Here is a 19,013-nt window from a genome sequence, read left to right as displayed (position 1 = left end):
GTAAATCAAGAGTATCAAAATGGCCAAAAGCCATAACATCACTAAATGGCCATAAGAGCCATAAATCATGGAATGGCATGAAGCCATAGGCAGTACTGCAATCAGAATCCTATTGGCATGCCAACCTATCCAAACTAATCATACTAGGCATACAAGGGCATATTAATAAAGTTAATTATTTAGTTCTTTACATTTAATATTTGGTAGTTACTATTCACCTTACTATTCATGCATAAATGTTGATCTTTTCATAAATAATAGATATGTACGTTCTAATTACACTATAATACCACATTTTGGATTTTACATTTGTTGGCATTGGTTGCCAAACTCAATTCAATGCTCATTAGAAGTTATTTCAAATTTTCAGATTTCATTGCCTATGTTTACTATTCTATTGGACTAATCTCCAGTGGTAATTTGGCCAATTCTTCATCAAAGTTGTTCCTTAATGTGTCTACTTTAGTTCCCTTTTTGATTCACTCCATTTGGAGTTTTGTAGCTCAAGTTATGGCATTTTTACCATAACTAGCTGGATTGGTCCATTCCAAGATTTTCTGGGCAAATTTGATTCTGGCAGTTTTGGTGTCCTAAATTTGGCTTGCGATTCGAATAGGTTATGTTCAGAATTTAGGTTTCTATTCTGCATGAAAGTTATTCTACATTGTCTAAGCTTTCTATGGGTTCAAGAATCAGGTCATTTGGACCTCTTTACACAAAGTTATGGCCATTTAAACAAATACTGTTCATTTGATTATTTTTCCAAGTCCAAAATTGGGATACCCAGATTTAGACAAATTTTAGGTCACTTTAAGTTGGTTTTTTTTGCAGGGTCTCTTCATAAAAAATGTGGCATTATGTCCCTAATTTCACCTCCAATTGGCCTTACACCAATTGAAGCTACACAAGTCAACTTATTGTTGCCCAAACACACTGGACTCAAGTCCAAAATTCCTGGCACATTAGGTAGCCTAACCATTTCACCATTCAATGCCACAATTCATTCCAAATTTAGGTCAAACCATACCAATTCATCATCAATTCCACAAACCCCCAATTTTTTGGATTAAAGATGCAAGGGTTAAGTTTTGTGAAGGGAAGAAGGGTTTTTATGGTGAATTTAAATGGGAGATGAAGCTTTGTTGAATGAAAATTGTGGGGGCATCTTGAAAGAGGTTCGACCAGCTGAAGAAAGAAGAAGGCAATCTGAATTTTCTTTTGTTTTTATCCCTTTATAATGGTTTTATTTGACGCCCCGAGGTACTTGATACCCAGTACCAGTTTACCCGTTTATCCAGTCCAGTCATCTAGTATAGGTTGCTTGGGCAATCAAAAATGAAAGTGAATAAATTTAATGAAATTATGAATATAACAAGTACAAAATAAATTAGATTACCAATAATGATTGAAAATTATCTGCATAAGACATCAGAACATGCACTGCATATTTATTTTTCGTTATTTCTTTTTATTCTATTATTGGCACTACTAAGCATTATTACTTAGCGTATTGCTTTTTGCCACGCGTAGGTTCTGGAGAGACCGACCGAGAGCCCAGTAGACCACATACTGGGTGAGACCTTCTATAGCTCTGCATAGTGTCTGTGTCACCTCACCGTCATCATGTTAGTAGTATGCCCTAGAGCATATCATTTAGTATGTATCTTGTACATATTTTTATTAATAAAGGCATTTCCACTTTTCCGTTTACATAATATATTTATGTGTAATAGAAAAGGTCCATTGATATTTTGTTAGAAATATTATTCTTAAGTTGTTAAGAATATGAGTGACAATATTTCTAGCACGAAGTATCATAAATAGGTTCACAATCGAGGATACTTCATAATAAGGACATGACTTATCCAGAAAGATTGTATTCATGTTTGTTCCCAAGTTATTTATATGAGATATAAATAAGATGGAATGGTGAGTCTCATGCCATATAACAAATATGATAGGCACTTATAAATGATAAGTAGGCCAAACCAGTGACGCTTATGACAAGCACATGGAGTTTACTCTTGTCAATGTTTTGTCATAAATCATATCAGTGCATATAATCTTTAGACCTGAGATAGCACAGTTATCTTGTATATAGGTAGTTTGAGTTTGATACTGCTTTCATACTTGTACTATGTATGGGTATATGGGCATGTGTTAGCTCCTACTAGTTATATATGGAAGTAGGTGTTGATCAAGATGGAATCTGTTCCTCTAAGTAAATAGAGATAAAATCCTATGTTCATTTAATTGTTCTTGATGTTTCAAGTTCCTGGCCAGGACAGATAGATTTATTCAGAAAAGAGTTTCTGATGAGAAAATCTTTTTAATCAAGAACTGGAATTAAAAGAGAACATAATATTCATAGCAAATGGAGTTTGACATAAACCATGACTCCAGATTGAGTTGGGATTTTGTAATGTAGAGATTCTAGTGCATGGTAACATATGATTATAGGTTCATTTAAGGTAAACCTTATTACTAATTGGGTGGCCATGGCATGCTATGCTAGGTGTTAACCATGGTCTATGAGGTTCATAAAATGATTTATAGAAATCATTTATGGTAAGAAAGAGTTCTGATGATATTAAGAGTTGATATCATGTCTCATTGCCAATTAGTGATGAGCCTAGTAAGTCACACACATACACAAGTTATCACCTATTTAAATATGATTTAATTAATTAATTAAAGAGTTTAATTGATTAATTAAATAGATTTGGTTTGCAATTAAATTGCAAAGTCCCTAGCATGACTTGAAGCCAAATCTAGATTATTGGATGTGAAGTATAAATTAAATTTATATTTAAAGTGTTTAAATATGAATTTAATTGATGAGAAATTAATTAATAGAGATTAATTAATTAATTTATATTTGATATAAATTAATTAGAAGAAGAAAATAATTATTTTGGGTTAAGAACTCAAAATTAAGACTCAGGGCATTTTGGTCATTTCATTGTGACACGTGGCACCATGAGATGGTGACACATGGGATTACACATAAGCTTGCCAAATGTTTTTTTTTAATCATGTAAGATGATTAAAATCAAGATTAAATATAGGTTTGACACTTGGCACAATGTGATTGGGTCACTTAAACCTAGAGCTAATCAAAAGGTGACATGTGGCTAGGGTTTAATGTGTTAACCTAGCTATTTAAGTGTGGTTATGAAAAGAAAAAATAACCAACAGCCACACTCCTTTGTCACGCCACTTTGAGGGTTTTTATCTCTTCTTCTTCATCTCTTATCAATTCAAAGAGATTAGCCATCAATCTCTTGAATTAAGAACACTAGAAATTGTTTCTAGTGTCCTGTTTACATCTTTAATCTCTTAAAAGGCAGAACTTGATTTTCTAATTAATAGAAAAAGCTTTAGAAGCTATTCAAGGCCTGCCATAGGTGTTCTTGGTGTGGACAAGCTAGAGGGACAACATCTGGTGTCCTAAAGACGAATCTCAAAGGCGCAGACACGCTGCAGTGCATCAAGAGGTTAGTGTAATCGTTCTTGATTTAATCTAGGGTTCTATAATTAAACTGATTAATTTTAAAATCTTAAATGGCAAATACAGATCCAAAAAAATATTAAAAGAGTTTTAATATGTTGTTTATCATTGAAATCAAATAGATAAAAATAAATCTTGCATGATGCATGTGACCCAAGGTGAAAATTTTTGAATTCAATGGTATAAACTTGTGTTTTTCACGCCTGCCTTCAATTGGTATCAGAGCCACTATATTTTCCATTTAGATTGTTGATTATATGATTTAATTGTGTGATTTGATCATGAGATGATTGATTCATTGCTGGTTGGATCAAGAGGTGTGGCGGCACACATGGTGAAGCCACCATTGGTGGCGGCAACATTGGTTCCATGGGTGGTTCAAGGTTTGGCTTTCAATTCTGCAATTGTTGTATGATCTAAGGCCTATTCTTTGACTAATTAAAGTGTTTTATTAGTAGTTTTAATCACACAATTAAATTATGATTCAAATCAGAATTTTAAAAATTGTTTGAATGTGATTCAAATCTGAATTTTAAAAGTTGTTTGAATGTGATTCAAATCTGAATTTTTAAAGTTGTTTGAATCATATTTAAATCTGATTTTTTAAAATTGATTCAATAAAATTCAGATCTGATTTTTTAAAAAATATTTGAATGTGATTCAAATCTGATTTTTTAAAAAATGTTTGAATGTGATACAAATATGAATTTTTTAAGTTGTTTGAATGTGATTCAAATCTAAATTTTTAAATTTGTTTGAATGAGATTCAAATCTGAATTTTTAAATTTATTTGAATCATATTCAAATCTGGATTTTTAAGTTGAATATGAGATATTCAATTTAATTTAAGTATGTATGTTTTATTTAATTGTTAAATAGTGATATGCATGATGGATGATCATGGACTATAAAAGACCAATGTGATTGGATTTATTTCTTTTATGTTTCTTTGGGATTGTAAATTAATTAATTTATTTTAATTTATTTTGGGCATGTATTATTAAGTTTGTAATATTTTTGGGTTGTAATTTCATTTATTTAAGTTCTTGTAAATTCGCCTTGGTATGCCAAGGATTACTATGTAATATTGGATTGCAAGAAGTTCGAGGAGGTCAAGAGCATTGGTGGGACCAGTGGGAGGAATTCAATATCAAGTGTTGATTATGCACTCCTTCAGCAACTCTTGTAAAATGAATGAATGAAATGCACCTAGGAATGCCCTGATTCAATTCTTGGTGGCTCAGAATTGAATCCCTTAGAAAGTCCATGATCATACCATATTTACTGCTTATCCATGAGTGCATGAGATGTATGGGAATGTATGCAATTATATGATATATGCATGCTAAATGGATAATGTGCAAACTGAGACCTTAATAGTAATAAGGATGGCTATAAAATCTTCCAAACAAATGATTAAGTTGGAGATGCTATAATTAAAGTAATTATAACATAAGCCCTCCATTGGGGCAATTATTTTAAGAAATTTTAAATAGTTGCATGAGATGCAATTAATTTAAGAGATTTTCTTAAGAATAATTGTTAAGCATGAGATGTTGTAAATATGTAAATGGTTTGGTGGCCAATATTGGATGTACCTGAGGACATTAAAATTATTTGCATAATTACTGACTCAATGGGATCAACTTAACTAATGCAAGATTAGTCAATAATGGATGTACCTGAGATTTTGAGCATTAGGGGCTAGGTAAAGGATTGAACCTCACATGATATGTGATGGGCAAGGAGTTGCTCACTTATAGTTTATTGTAATTCCAATAATGGATGTACCTGAGGATGATCAATAGAATTATAAGAATTCAATCACTCACTAGAAATCCATCCAACTAGGATTTTCGTTTTCTACTCTGGAAGTGTAGGATTCGCTAAGTTAGTGGGAGGACCAATTTGATTAAAAGACCATAATCATTTTGGTTAATTACATGATACATTTACTAATTAATCTGGTTATTTTCTGCAGTTAATTTTCTGATAAAAATGAGCACAAAACAACCACCACCATCCAATATCCTTGCAAGCATACTTGATCACAACAGGTTGGCAGGACCTAATCTGTCTGATTGGCTAAGAAATTTGAAACTTGTCCTGAACCTTGAACATATAGGATATGTTCTAGATTCAAATGTTCCTGGTCCCTTACCTCCAGAGGCCACACAAGAGGAACATGATACTTTGGACAAGTGGAAGGAGCATGATATGAGAGCTAAGTGTTACATGCTTGCTTCCATGAGTAATGAGTTACAGAAGCAACATGAGAACATGCAGAGTGCGAGTGAGATCCTCCTTCACCTACAAGAGTTGTATGGTGAGCATAGCAGGAATGCTAGGTATGAGATATCTAGACAGCTATTCCGTATGAGGATGTCTGAGGGACAGAATGTTGGGGATCATGTCCACAAGATGATTCGGCTGATTGAGCAGTTGGAACATCTTGACTTCAACATGGATTTCCAACTACAAACGGATTTGATCCTTCAGTCCCTTCCTGAGTCTTTTGGGAATTTTGTGACAAATTTCCATATGACTAAACAGGAATGCACCTTAGCTGGTTTACTCAACATGCTGGTTATTATCTAAAAGAATATGCCAGGCAATAAAGGAAAAGAGGTAGCTTTGGTTGCATCTTCTTCTGCTGGAAAGTCCAATAAGAAGAAGGGGCAATAAGAAAAAGAAACCTCAGATTCCTAGTCCTTCTAAGAAAATAGCTAAACAGAAAAGGAAGACTAAAGCTGATGAAGGCAAAGGAAAGTGTTTCCACTGCCAACAGGAAAGTGTTTCCATTGCCGGAAGAAAGTGTTTCCATCGGCGAGTATAGCAATCTAAAAGAATGCAATGCCATGGTGAAAACCAACTCAAGTTCAAAATATATTTGGCACTTAAGGTTATGTCATGTTGCAGAAGATAGGATTGCAAAATTGGAGAAAATGGGGATTCTATCCTCATTGGGCTCTGAGCCTACTCCAACTTGTGAATCTTGCCTTCAGGGCAAAATGACTAGATCACCCTTTGTTGGACAAGGGCTAAGAGCTGAAAATATTTTGAAGCTAATACATAGTGATGTATGTGGTCCATTTAAAGAAATGGCTAGAGGGGGCTTTCATTATTTTATTACCTTTACTGATGATAAATCAAGGTTTTGGTATTTGTATTTGATGAAATACAAACATGAATCTTTTGAAAAGTTCAAAGAATTTAAATCTGAAGTAGAAAATCAAACAGGAAAGAATATTAAAGCTCTTCGATCAGATCGTGGAGGTGAATACTTGAGAGAGCATGGCATTGTTTCTCAGCTGACTCCTCCAGGAACGCCACAGCTGAATGGTGTATTTGAAAGGAGAAATCGTACCCTATTGGATATGGTACGTAGTATGATGAGCTATACTGATATGCCAATCTCCTTTTGGGGGTTTGCATTAGAATCAGCTTTGCATATTCTGAATAGGATTCCATCAAAATCGCTTTCCACACCTTATGAGATATGGCATGGAAGAAAACCAAGTCTTAAGCATGTTAAGATTTGGGGTTGTCCAAATTATATCAAAAGTCAACACCGATAAATTGGAGGCCGATCGTAAAAATGTCGATTTGTTGGATATCCAAAAGATAGTTATGGATATTAGTTTAGTTGCCTACATCACTAAGGTTGGGATAAGTAGAGATGCCACCTTTATTGAACAAAAGTTTGTTCAAGAAGGAGGCAAAGGAAGGCAAATAGAGTTAGAATTGGAGAATTCTGACCAACCAACAGATCAGATGGATATAAATCCATCTAGTCAACCTATACCCATTGATGAAACATCTGCAGCTGTTCCTCGTAGAACAACCAGGGTATCTCACCCACCAGTGAGATATGGTTTTCTTCATGAAGAAGAACAAGAGTTGTCTACTCATGAAGAAGTAGATCATGGAGATGATCCACTTACCTATGAAGAAGCTATATCAGATATAGACTCTTCAAAATGGATTGATGCTATGAAATCAGAGATTGATTCCATGTATAAGAATCATGTTTGGGATCTTGTTGACCCACCTGAAGGTATTGTACCTATAGGGAACAAATGGGTTTTCAAGAAGAAAATTGGTTCTTATGGAAAGTTAGAGACCTATAAGGCAAGGCTAGTAGCGAAAGGGTTTCGCCAAAGGCAAGGAATCGACTATGAGGAGACTTTCTCACCTATTTCCATGCTTAAATCAATTAGGATTTTATTAGCAATAGCTGCGTACTATGATTATGAGATTTGGCAGATGGATGTCAAAAACAGCTTTTCTCAATGGATACATTGAAGAAAACATTTTCATGGAACAACCTAAGGGTTTTGAATCCCAAGATGGTTCCAAGGTATGCAAGCTAAAGCGATCCATTTATGGGTTGAAACAAGCTTCGAGGAGTTGGAACATCCGTTTTGATGAAGCCATTAAATCCTTTGGTTTTTATCAAAAATGAGGATGAGCCACGTGTATATAAGAAGGTTAGTGACAGAGCTATCACTTTCCTTGTCTTATATGTGGATGACATACTGTTGATGGGTAATGACACAGGTATGTTGACGACTATAAAGCTATGGTTGTCAAATACATTCTCCATGAAAGACTTAGGGGAGGCAACCTATATTCTTGGGATTCGCATCTATAGAGATAGAGCGAAAAGAATAATTGGTTTATCCCAAAGTCTATACTTGGAAAAGGTGTTAAAGAGTTTAACATGCTTGATTCCAAGAGAGGATTGTTACCAGTAAGACATGGTATCCATCTTTCTAAAGAGATGTCTCCAAAGACACCCGAAGAAAGAGATAAGATGGCCAGGATTCCATATGCTTCGGCTATTGGAAGTTTAATGTATGCAATGTTGTGTACTAGGCCAGATATCGCATATGTCGTTAGTTTGACTAGCGGTATCAATCCAATCCAGTTTAGAACATCGATAGATAGCAGTCAAGAATATCCTTAAGTACTTGAGAAGAACTAAGGATTTATTCTTGATTTATGGAGGTGGAGACTTGCAATTGGATGGTTATACTGATTCTGATTTCCAATCAGATATCGATGATAGAAAGTCTATCTCTGGATATGTGTTCATTTGTAATGGAGGTGCATCTTGGAAGAGTTCCAAACAGAGCACGCATCGCAGATTCCACTCATCGAGGTGAGTATATTGTCGCATCGATGCCGCAAAAGGAAGTCGCTTTGGATAAAAAGTTCGTGATGAACTTACAAGAGTTCCTTCCATTGAGTCAAGAGTTCCACTACACCGTGACAACAATGGAGCAATCATACAAAGCTAAGGAACTAAGGTCTCACCCAAAATCCAAACACATAGAAAGGCACTACCACATTATCAGAGATATAGTTGGGCAAGGCGATATAGCCATGCAGAAAATAGCATCAGCTGAAAATCCAGCTGATCCATTCACTAAGCCTATGTCACAGACTCAGTTATACCGACATCTTAAGAAGATAGGTCTAAGATATTGTAATGAATGGCTCTAGTGCTAGTGGGAGATTGTTAGTAGTATGCCCTAGAGCATATCATTTAGTATGTATCTTGTACATATTTTTATTAATAAAGGCATTTCCACTTTTCCGTTTACATAATATATTTATGTGTAATAGAAAAGGTCCATTGATATTTTGTTAGAAATATTATTCTTAAGTTGTTAAGAATATGAGTGACAATATTTCTAGCACGAAGTATCATAAATAAGTTCACAATCAAGGATACTTCATAATAAGGACATGACTTATCCAGAAAGATTGTATTCATGTTTGTTCCCAAGTTATTTATATGAGATATAAATAAGATGGAATGGTGAGTCTCATGCCATATAACAAACATGATAGGCACTTATAAATGATAAGTAGGCCAAACCAGTGACGCTTATGACAAGCACATGGAGTTTACTCTTGTCAATGTTTTGTCATAAATCATATCAGTGCATATAATCTTTAGACCTGAGATAGCACAGTTATCTTGTATATAGGTAGTTTGAGTTTGATACTGCTTTCATACTTGTACTATGTATGGGTGTATGGGCATGTGTTGGCTCCTACTAGTTATATATGGAGGTAAGTGTTGATCAAGATGGAATCTGTTCCTCTAAGTAAATGGAGATAAAATCCTATGTTCATTTAATTGTTCTTGATGTTTCAAGTTCCTAGCCAGGACAGATAGATTTATACAAAAAAGAGTTTCTGATGAGAAAATCTTTTTAATTAAGAACTGGAATTAAAAGAGAACATAATATTCATAGCAAATGGAGTTTGACATAAACCATGACTCCAGCTTGAGTTGGGATTTTGTAACAGAGAGATTCTAGTGCATGGTAACATATGATTATAGGTTCATTTAAGGTAAACCTTATTACTAATTAGGTGGCCATGGCATGCTATGCTAGGTGTTAACCATGGTCTATGAGGTTCATAAAATGATTTAGAGAAATCATTTATGGTAAGAAAGAGTTCTGATGATATTAAGAGTTGATATCATGTCTCACTGCCAATTAGTGATGAGCCTAGTAACTCACACACATACACAAGTTATCACCTATTTAAATATGAATTAATTAATTAATTAATTAAAGAGTTTAATTGATTAATTAAATAGGTTTGGTTTGCAATTAAATTGCAAAGTCCCTAGCATGACTTGAAACCAAATCTAGATTATTGGATGTGTAGTATAAATTAAATTTATTTTTAAAGTGTTTAAATATGAATTTAATTAATGAGAAATTAATTAATAGAGATTAATTAATTAATTTATATTTGACATAAATTAATTAGAAGAAGAAAAATAATTATTTTGGGTTAAGAACTCAAAATTAAGACACAGGGGCATTTTGGTCATTTCACAGTGTGACACGTGGCACCATGAGATGGTGACACATGGGATTACACATAAACTTGCCAAATGTTTTTTAATCATGTAAGATGATTAAAATCAAGATTAAATATAGGTTTGACACTTGGCACAATGTGAATGGGTCACTTAAACCTAGAGCTAATCAAAGGGTGACATGTGGCAAGGGTTTAATCTGTTAACCTAGCTATTTAAGTGTGGTTATGAAAAGAATAATAACGAGCAGCCACTCCTCTCCTTGTCACGTCACTTTGAGGCTTTTCATCTATTCTTCTTCATCTCTCGTCAATTCAAAGAGATTAGCCATCAATCTCTTGAATTAAGAACACTAGAAATTGTTTCTAGTGTCCTGTTTACATCTCTAATCTCTTAAAAGGCAGAACTTGAATTTCTAATTAATAGAAAAGGCTTTAGAAGCTGTTCAAGGGCTGCCATAGGTGTTCTTGGTGTGGACAAGCTAGAGGGACAACATCTGGTGTCCTGAAGACGAATCTCAAAGGCGCAGACACGCTGTAGCGCATCAAGAGGTTAGTGTAATCGTTCTTGATTTAATCTAGGGTTCTAAAATTAATCTGATTAATTTTAAAATCTTAAATGGCAAATACAGATCCAAAAACATATTAAAAGAGTTTTAATATGTTGTTTATCATTGAAATCAAATAGATAAAAATAAATCTTGCATGATGCATGTGACCCTAGGTGAAAATTTTTGAATTCAATGGTATAAACTTGTGTTTTTCACGCATCCGTTCCTTCAATTGGTATTAGAGCCACTATATTTGCTATTTAGATTGTTCATTATATGATTTAATTGTGTGATGTGATCATGAGATGATTGATCCATTGCTGGTTACAATGGATGTGTGGCGACACACATGGTGAAGCCACCATTGGTGGCGGCAACAAAGGTTCTTCAAGGTGGCGCAAGGTTTGCTTTTTAATTTACAATTTTTGTATGATCTAAAAGCTCATCCTATGTCTAATTAAATTGTTTAATTAGAATTTTAATCACACAATTAAATTATGATTCAAATTAGAATTTTAAAAAATTGTTTGAATGTGATTCAAATCTGAATTTTAAAAGTTGTTTGAATATGATTCAAATCTGAATTTTTAAAGTTGTTTGAATCATATTTAAATCTGATTTTTTAAAATTGATTGAATAAAATTCAAATCTGATTTTTTAAAAAATGTTTGAATGTGATTCAAATCTGATTTTTTAAAAAATGTTTGAATGTGATTCAAATCTGAATTTTTAAAGTTATTTGAATGTGATTCAAATCTGAATTTTTAAATTTGTTTGAATGAGATTAAAATCTGAATTTTTTAAATTTATTTGAATCATATTCAAATCTGATTTTTAAGTTGAATATGAGATATTCAATTTAATTTAAGTATGTATGTTTTATTTAATTATTAAATAGTGATATGCATGATGGATGATCATGGACTATAAAAGACCAATGTGATTGGATTTATTTCTTTTATGTTTCTTTGGGATTGTAAATTAATTAATTTATTTTGGGCATGTATTATTAAGTTTGTAATAATTTTTGGGTTGTAATTTCATTTATTTAAGTTCTTGTAAATTAGCCTTGGTATGCCAAGGATTACCATGTAATATTGGATTGCAAGAAGTTCAAGGAGGTCAAGAGCATTGGTGGGACCAGTGGGAGGAATTCAAGATCAAGTGTTGATTATGTACTCCTTCAGCAACTCTTGTAAAATGAATGAATGAATGAAATGTACCTAGGAATGCCCTGATTCAATTCTTGGTGGCTCAGAATTGAATCCCATAGAAAGTCCATGATCATACCATATTTATTGCTTATCCATGAATGCATGAGATGTATGGGAATGTATGCTATTATATGATATATGCATGCTAATTGGATAATGTGCAAAGTGAGACCTTAATAGTAATTAGAATGAACATAAAATCTTCCAAACAAATGATTAAGTTGGAAATGCTATAATTAAAAAAATTATAACATAGGCCCTCCATTGGGGCAATTATTTTAAGAAATTTTAAATAGTTGCATAAGATGCAATTAATTTAAGAGATTTTCTTAAGAATAATTGTTAAGCATGAAATGTTGTAAATATGTAAATGGTTTAGTGGCCAATATTGGATGTACCTGAGGACATTAAAATTATTTGCATAATTACTGGCTCAATGGGATCAACTTAACTAATGCAAGATAAGTCAATAATGGATGTACCTGAGATTTTGAGCATTAGGGGCTAGGTAAAGGATTGAACTTCACATGAGATGTGATGGGTAAGGAGTGACTCACTTATAGTTTATTGTAATTTCAATAATGGATGTACCTGAGGATGATCAATAGAATTATAAGAATTCAATCACCCACTAGAAATCCATCCAACTAGGATTTCCATTTTCTACTTTGGAAGTGAAGGATTCGCTAAGTTAGTGGGAGGACGAATTTGATTAAAAGACCATAATCATTTTGGTTAATTACATGATACATTTACTAATTAATCTGGTTATTTTCTGCAGTTAATTTTCTGATAAAAATGAGCACAAAACAACCACCACCATCCAATATCCTTGCAAGCATACTTGATCACAATAGGTTGACAAGACCTAATCTGTCTGATTGGCTAAGAAATTTGAAACTTGTCCTGAACCTTGAACATATAGGATATATTCTAGATTCAAATGTTCCTGGTTCCTTACCTCCAGAGGCCACACAAAAGGAACATGAAACTTTGGACAAGTGGAAGGAGCATGATATGAGAGCTAAGTGTTACATGCTTGCTTCCATGAGTAATGAGTTACAGAAGCAACAAGAGAACATGCAGAGTGCGAGTGAGATTCTCCTTCACCTACAAGAGTTACATGGTGAGCACAGTAGGAATGCTAAGTATGAGATATATAGACAGCTATTCCATATGAGGATGTCTGAGGGACAGAATGTTGGGGATCATGTCCACAAGATGATTTGGCCGATTGAGCAGTTGGAACATCTTGACTTCAACATGGATTTCCAACTACAGACGAATTTGATCCTTCAGTCCCTTCCTGAGTCTTTTAGGAATTTTGTGACAAATTTCCATATGACTATACAGGAATGCACCTTAGCTGGTTTACTCAACATGCTGGTTATTGCCCAAAAGAATATGCCAGGCAATAAAGGAAAAGAGGTAGCTTTGGTTGCATCTTCTTCTACTGGAAAGTCCAATAAGAAGAACGACAATAAGAAAAAGAAACCTCAGATTCCTGGTCCTTCCAAGAAAATAGCTAAACAGAAAAGGAAAACATAGCTGATGGAGGCAAAGGAAAGTGTTTCCACTGCCAAAAGGATGGGCACTGGAAAAGGAACTGCCCAGAGTATCTTGCTTCTCTAAAGGACAAGAAGGATACACCTTCGGAAGTTATGTCCATATCTTATTATTTAGATTCTGATGATACTCATAGTTCATCTACAGCTTGGGTTTTAGATACTGGTGCCAGTTCTCACATTTCTAATGATATGCAGGAACTAGCAAACAAGAGTTCATGCTCTCAAGATATTAGAGTCCGGATTGGCAATGGCTCAACTGTTGAAGCTTTAGCCATAGGATCTAAATCTTTTTACATGTTTGGACATGTTTTGTGTTTGGATAATATTTTATATGTACCTGATGCTTTTAAGAACATCATTTCTATATCTAGTTTGACTAGAAATGGCTATGAATTTCAGTTCACAGATGATGTTTGCAATATTTATTTTGCAAATAAATATGTTGGTTCGGGTTATATGAATGATGGTTTTTATTATTTGGATAATAATGACAAACACAAATTGAATGCAAGTGATCTAAAAGAATGCAATGCCATGGTGAAAACCAACTCAAGTTCAAAATATATTTGGCACTTAAGGTTATGTTATGTTGCAGAAGATAGGATTGCAAAACTGGAGAAAATGGGGATTCTATCCTCATTGGGCTCTGAGCCTACTCCAACTTATGAATCTTGCCTTCAGGGCAAAATGACTAGATCACCCTTTGTTGGACAAGGGCTAAGAGCTAAAAATATTTTAGAGCTAATACATAGTGATTTATGTGGTCCATTTAAAGAAATGGCTAGAGGGGTTTTTCATTATTTTATTACCTTTACTGATGATAAATCAAGGTTTGGGTATTTGTATTTGATGAAATACAAACATGAATCTTTTGAAAAGTTCAAAGAATTTAAATCTGAAGTAGAAAATCAAACAGGAAAGAGTATTAAAGCTCTTCGATCAGATCATGGAGGTGAATATTTGAGTACTAAATTTGATGAATACTTGAGAGAGCATGGCATTGTTTCTCAGCTGACTCCTCCAGGAACGCCACAACTGAACGGTGTATCTGAAAGGAGAAATCGTACCCTATTGGATATGGTACGTAGTATGATGAGCTATACTGATATGCCAATCTTTTTTTGGGGATTTGTATTAGAATCAGTTTTGTATTTTCTGAATAGGATTCCATCAAAATCAGTTTCTTCCACACCTTATGAGATATGGCATGGAAGAAAACCAAGTCTTAAGCATGTTAAGATTAGGGGTTGTCCAGCTTATATCAAAAAGCTGAACACTGATAAATTGGAGACCAGATCTGAAAAAGGTCGATTTGTTGGATGTCACACCCTACCCCTCTGTAAGGCATAACATGATCCCGTAGTATACCTAGTGAATTACCAACTCCGTCTACTAATAATCCATTAAATATACTACAAGGGATTTTAAAAACTTTTCTTGCTTCTTTTACAGTGGTGAGCACTATTTACAGGTGTTAAAAACTTTTTTTAAATTGTAGTGATAAAACTAACACATTTGAATTATTTAGAATTTCTGTAAAAATTTTGGCAAAGTGCCATCTGTATTTTGGATAAAACAGTTCTTCAGAAAACCTGTGAAAAACACTTCAATAGATTTCCAAATTTCAACTTCGACATTTTTCTCAACCCAACACAGTTCTCAAGTCAAATTCACAGTAATTTTTCAAGGACTGAGATAGAGAAAATATAATACAATTTTTACAAGTCAAAATATCTCATAATTTGCTTTACAACTCCAATGTACAATTTTAATTTACAACTGCTCAAAACCAACAACAATATGTATATACAGTGAACATACATTACATAACAAAATACAAAATATTGGTATACTCATTATACCCGGTAGTCTCTCGCTGGAGATACTAGCAGCCTAATCACAGACTGCTCTGTCTGCCTACCGCGATAAAGAATAAAAAGCTATCGCTGAGACAATGTCTTAGTGGTGCACAACATTAACCAAATATAATTTAAATCACAATTCATAAATCATATAAATAGTGGATACTTAAAACCATAGTTAATTTCAAGACAATAATTGTCAACCAGAATTTAAACTCCATTTCTTAATATCACAATAAATTTCAGTAAGTCAGATCATGGTTGAATTTTAAAAGACAGTATATGTCAATAAGAGTTTAAATTCATTTCACAATCTCACAATAAATCTCAATAATCAAAACATAGTTAAATTCGAAAGACAGTAAATGTCAATAAGAATTTAACTTCATTTCACAAATTATCAAATCGCATAACAACACAATTTAGTCGAATAAGTTAAGAATACAGTGTTGCCAATTCATTCACAACTTAAGCCATGACACAATTTTCCGATCAATGCCGCGTTGTACACCACGACAAAGCAATCACAACCCCACTAATCGAAATCAATGAGGAAGGGAGCTAGCTATATAATGAGTACTCATCCGATCACCTCAACTGGTAAACCAGAGAGGGAGAAAAATAAACGATCACGACTCCATAAATGGAGAAGGAAAATAAACGATCACAACCCCATAAAAGGAGAAGGAATGATATGATACTATCATGCTAAGTGTGAACACAAAATCAATTCCAAACATTTTATTCAAATGATTCGTGAGAATCCAATAAATTTCCAAATTTATAATTTCATTCACAAAATGGCAACACAATTCATAATTATCTTTAATTTCCACAAAAACCATTTACAGTGCTTTTCAATCAATAGTATCCATCAAATCATTTACAATGCTTTTCAAGCAATAAATATCCATTCAAACCCATTTTCACAATTTAAAACAATAATATACAAATAGTCAATATTTATTTCAATTGAAAATAATTCAAAAGAAATAGTTGTTGTGCACAAACACAATTTAAATCAATAACATACAATTAATCATATGAAATCTTATTCAGAGTAAAATCAGCTGAAAAGTAGTTGTGCACAAACCTCTGATGACTGTCTCCCTGGTCTGGACTCAGTGTTTCCTTCTCTTTCCCTGAGTCTTTAGTAACTGAGAAACACAATTTTAAGTGTTTCAATACTAAATTAAACTGTCTCTAACGATAATGTTCGATAAGTAATTCACTGAAGGCTATTATTTGCTCAATTACCTAATATACTGACCCTCGATGTGTTTAAGGTAAATTACGTTTTGGTGTCCTTAATATGTCACATTCGATAGGGTTTTAGGGTTGGTACGTGTTACCAAACTCAATTCTATGTATATTGCGTTTTCTTGCATTTCATTGCAAATTGCTGGATTTCGGAATACTAGTTTGACCTAGCCGGACGATCTAGTTCCCTCAGTTTTCGGGTTTCGGTCAAAACTACAAACTTGTAGATCTATGTCTTACTGCACGCGGGGCAAAATTTCAGGTCAATCCGAGTTATGTAGACCAAGTTATGGTCATTACACTATTGCTGGTCAAATGGCATCAAGTTAGGTCAATTTTAGGTCAATTTGGTCAACTTTGGTTCGGCCAGTTTTTGGACCCGAAATTGTGCAAGCTTTTTGACTTGCTTCTGGTCATTTCTGGGTTTTGGTGTCTTCATAAGACTTGTAGGTATGGGTCTTAACTATTCATGGTTAAAATTTCAGGTCAATTGAACCTGTTTTGAGTGAGTTATGGCCTAAACACTCACTGCTGCCCAATTGGTCATTTTTCAGGTCCTAATTGTATCTAATCCGAATTGGTCATTTTCTTAGGTCACCTTGCAAGCAGAATTTTGGTATGCTTTCTCAATGAAAGTTGGCACATTTTGTGCCTAGTTCCACCTCCAATTGGTCTCATACCAATTGAGGTTACACATTTAAACTTATTGGCTAAAATGTACACTGCCCTTAGTTACCTTGCTCAAACACAAATCAATCACACACTTACCTTGCAATATGTTTACTTCCCTACCAAATCTGTTTTGGTACATTACCAAAAATATATTCCACTTTACATTAACATCACTTTGGGCAGATTACAATTATCCTCAACACACCAAATATAATTCTAATTTCCAAAGTCCAAATACAATTACACATACACATAAACATTACTAGTTTTTACATACACTTTACACAACAATTTCATATACATATCCATCTATCCTTAATGCCAAAATTCTGCCCATATCTTCATGAACACATATACTTATCCAAGAGTTCCAAGGCTGCCGAAAATCTTCCTCAATACCAAGTTTTCCACAATTCATCAACTTTCCATCCAAGTGCAAAAATCACCATATATATATATGAAGTAATTCACTAGGATATTAAATCACCATAACCAACATAATTCTCATCAATTATATGTACAAATACTTCATCAATACATGAATACATGGCTGCCCAAAAATGAACACAACAATAACTCTTCAAACTCAAAAATTTTCTTCACCAATCCAACACCCATAACATGCACACAAAATTTAACAAAGCTATCTTCAAAAATGCTAACTTACCTTATGGTTGGAGCTTGTTAAACCTTGCTTAAACTTCTCAAATTTGGTATCAAACTCTTCCTTGTGATGTGTAGACCATTTTTCATGAAGGAACCTAAGTGATTGGAGTTGAAATGGAGGGAGTTAGGAGAGCTCATGCGAAACGCCCATGGAGGTTTCTCTCATCCTTCAATTCGGCAACTTTGGTACAATGAAGAAGATGAACTTTTCTGTTTGGATAATGGAGTTACAGCTGCCCCATTATGTGTCTATTATATTCCTTTAGTGGCCCACTCACTCAATTTTAACTATATAATAAGATTACATGTTTTATTTACACATTTTTCACTCCATTTTGGCTATTTACTTTATGTACCACTAAATTAATTTTTCATTTCATTTTCTAAGTGTATTATTATTTATTTTTAATGGAAATTTAGGTCAAAAGACAATTCGGGATGTCAAATGACCATAATGCCCCTGTTCGGGTTGCATTCCCGATTTTTCGGTAACACCGGGTTTTGTCTGTTTTTCGATTTCTCACTTTTCTTTGTACCAATTATTTAATTTTTCTTTGATCATTCTAATGATATTTATTCTTCTATAAGGGTCTATTTAAGTCCTAAAAATGTTTTCCATGGTTCCCCGCAGTCCAGGGCTAGTCAACGGTCCACGCCGTGACTTCCCGGTGCGGTCCCCCATCGCTAGGGTTCTCGGCTCGCTTAACTTGGTTACATTTCTTTGCTATTATTTTTCCTTTGTTTTTCTTGTATTTTCTTTTCTTGTATTTCATTATTTTATGTCTCCTCACTCATATTGAAGTGCAGTTCTAGGCATCCTAGCTGTCCGGACAACACTGGTCACTGGAGCAACAGAACGT

Source organism: Hevea brasiliensis, chromosome 7 (genome assembly GCF_030052815.1).
Source record: "Hevea brasiliensis isolate MT/VB/25A 57/8 chromosome 7, ASM3005281v1, whole genome shotgun sequence".
Classification (NCBI taxonomy): domain Eukaryota; kingdom Viridiplantae; phylum Streptophyta; class Magnoliopsida; order Malpighiales; family Euphorbiaceae; genus Hevea; species Hevea brasiliensis.
Note: the sequence above shows the minus strand (reverse complement) of the source record.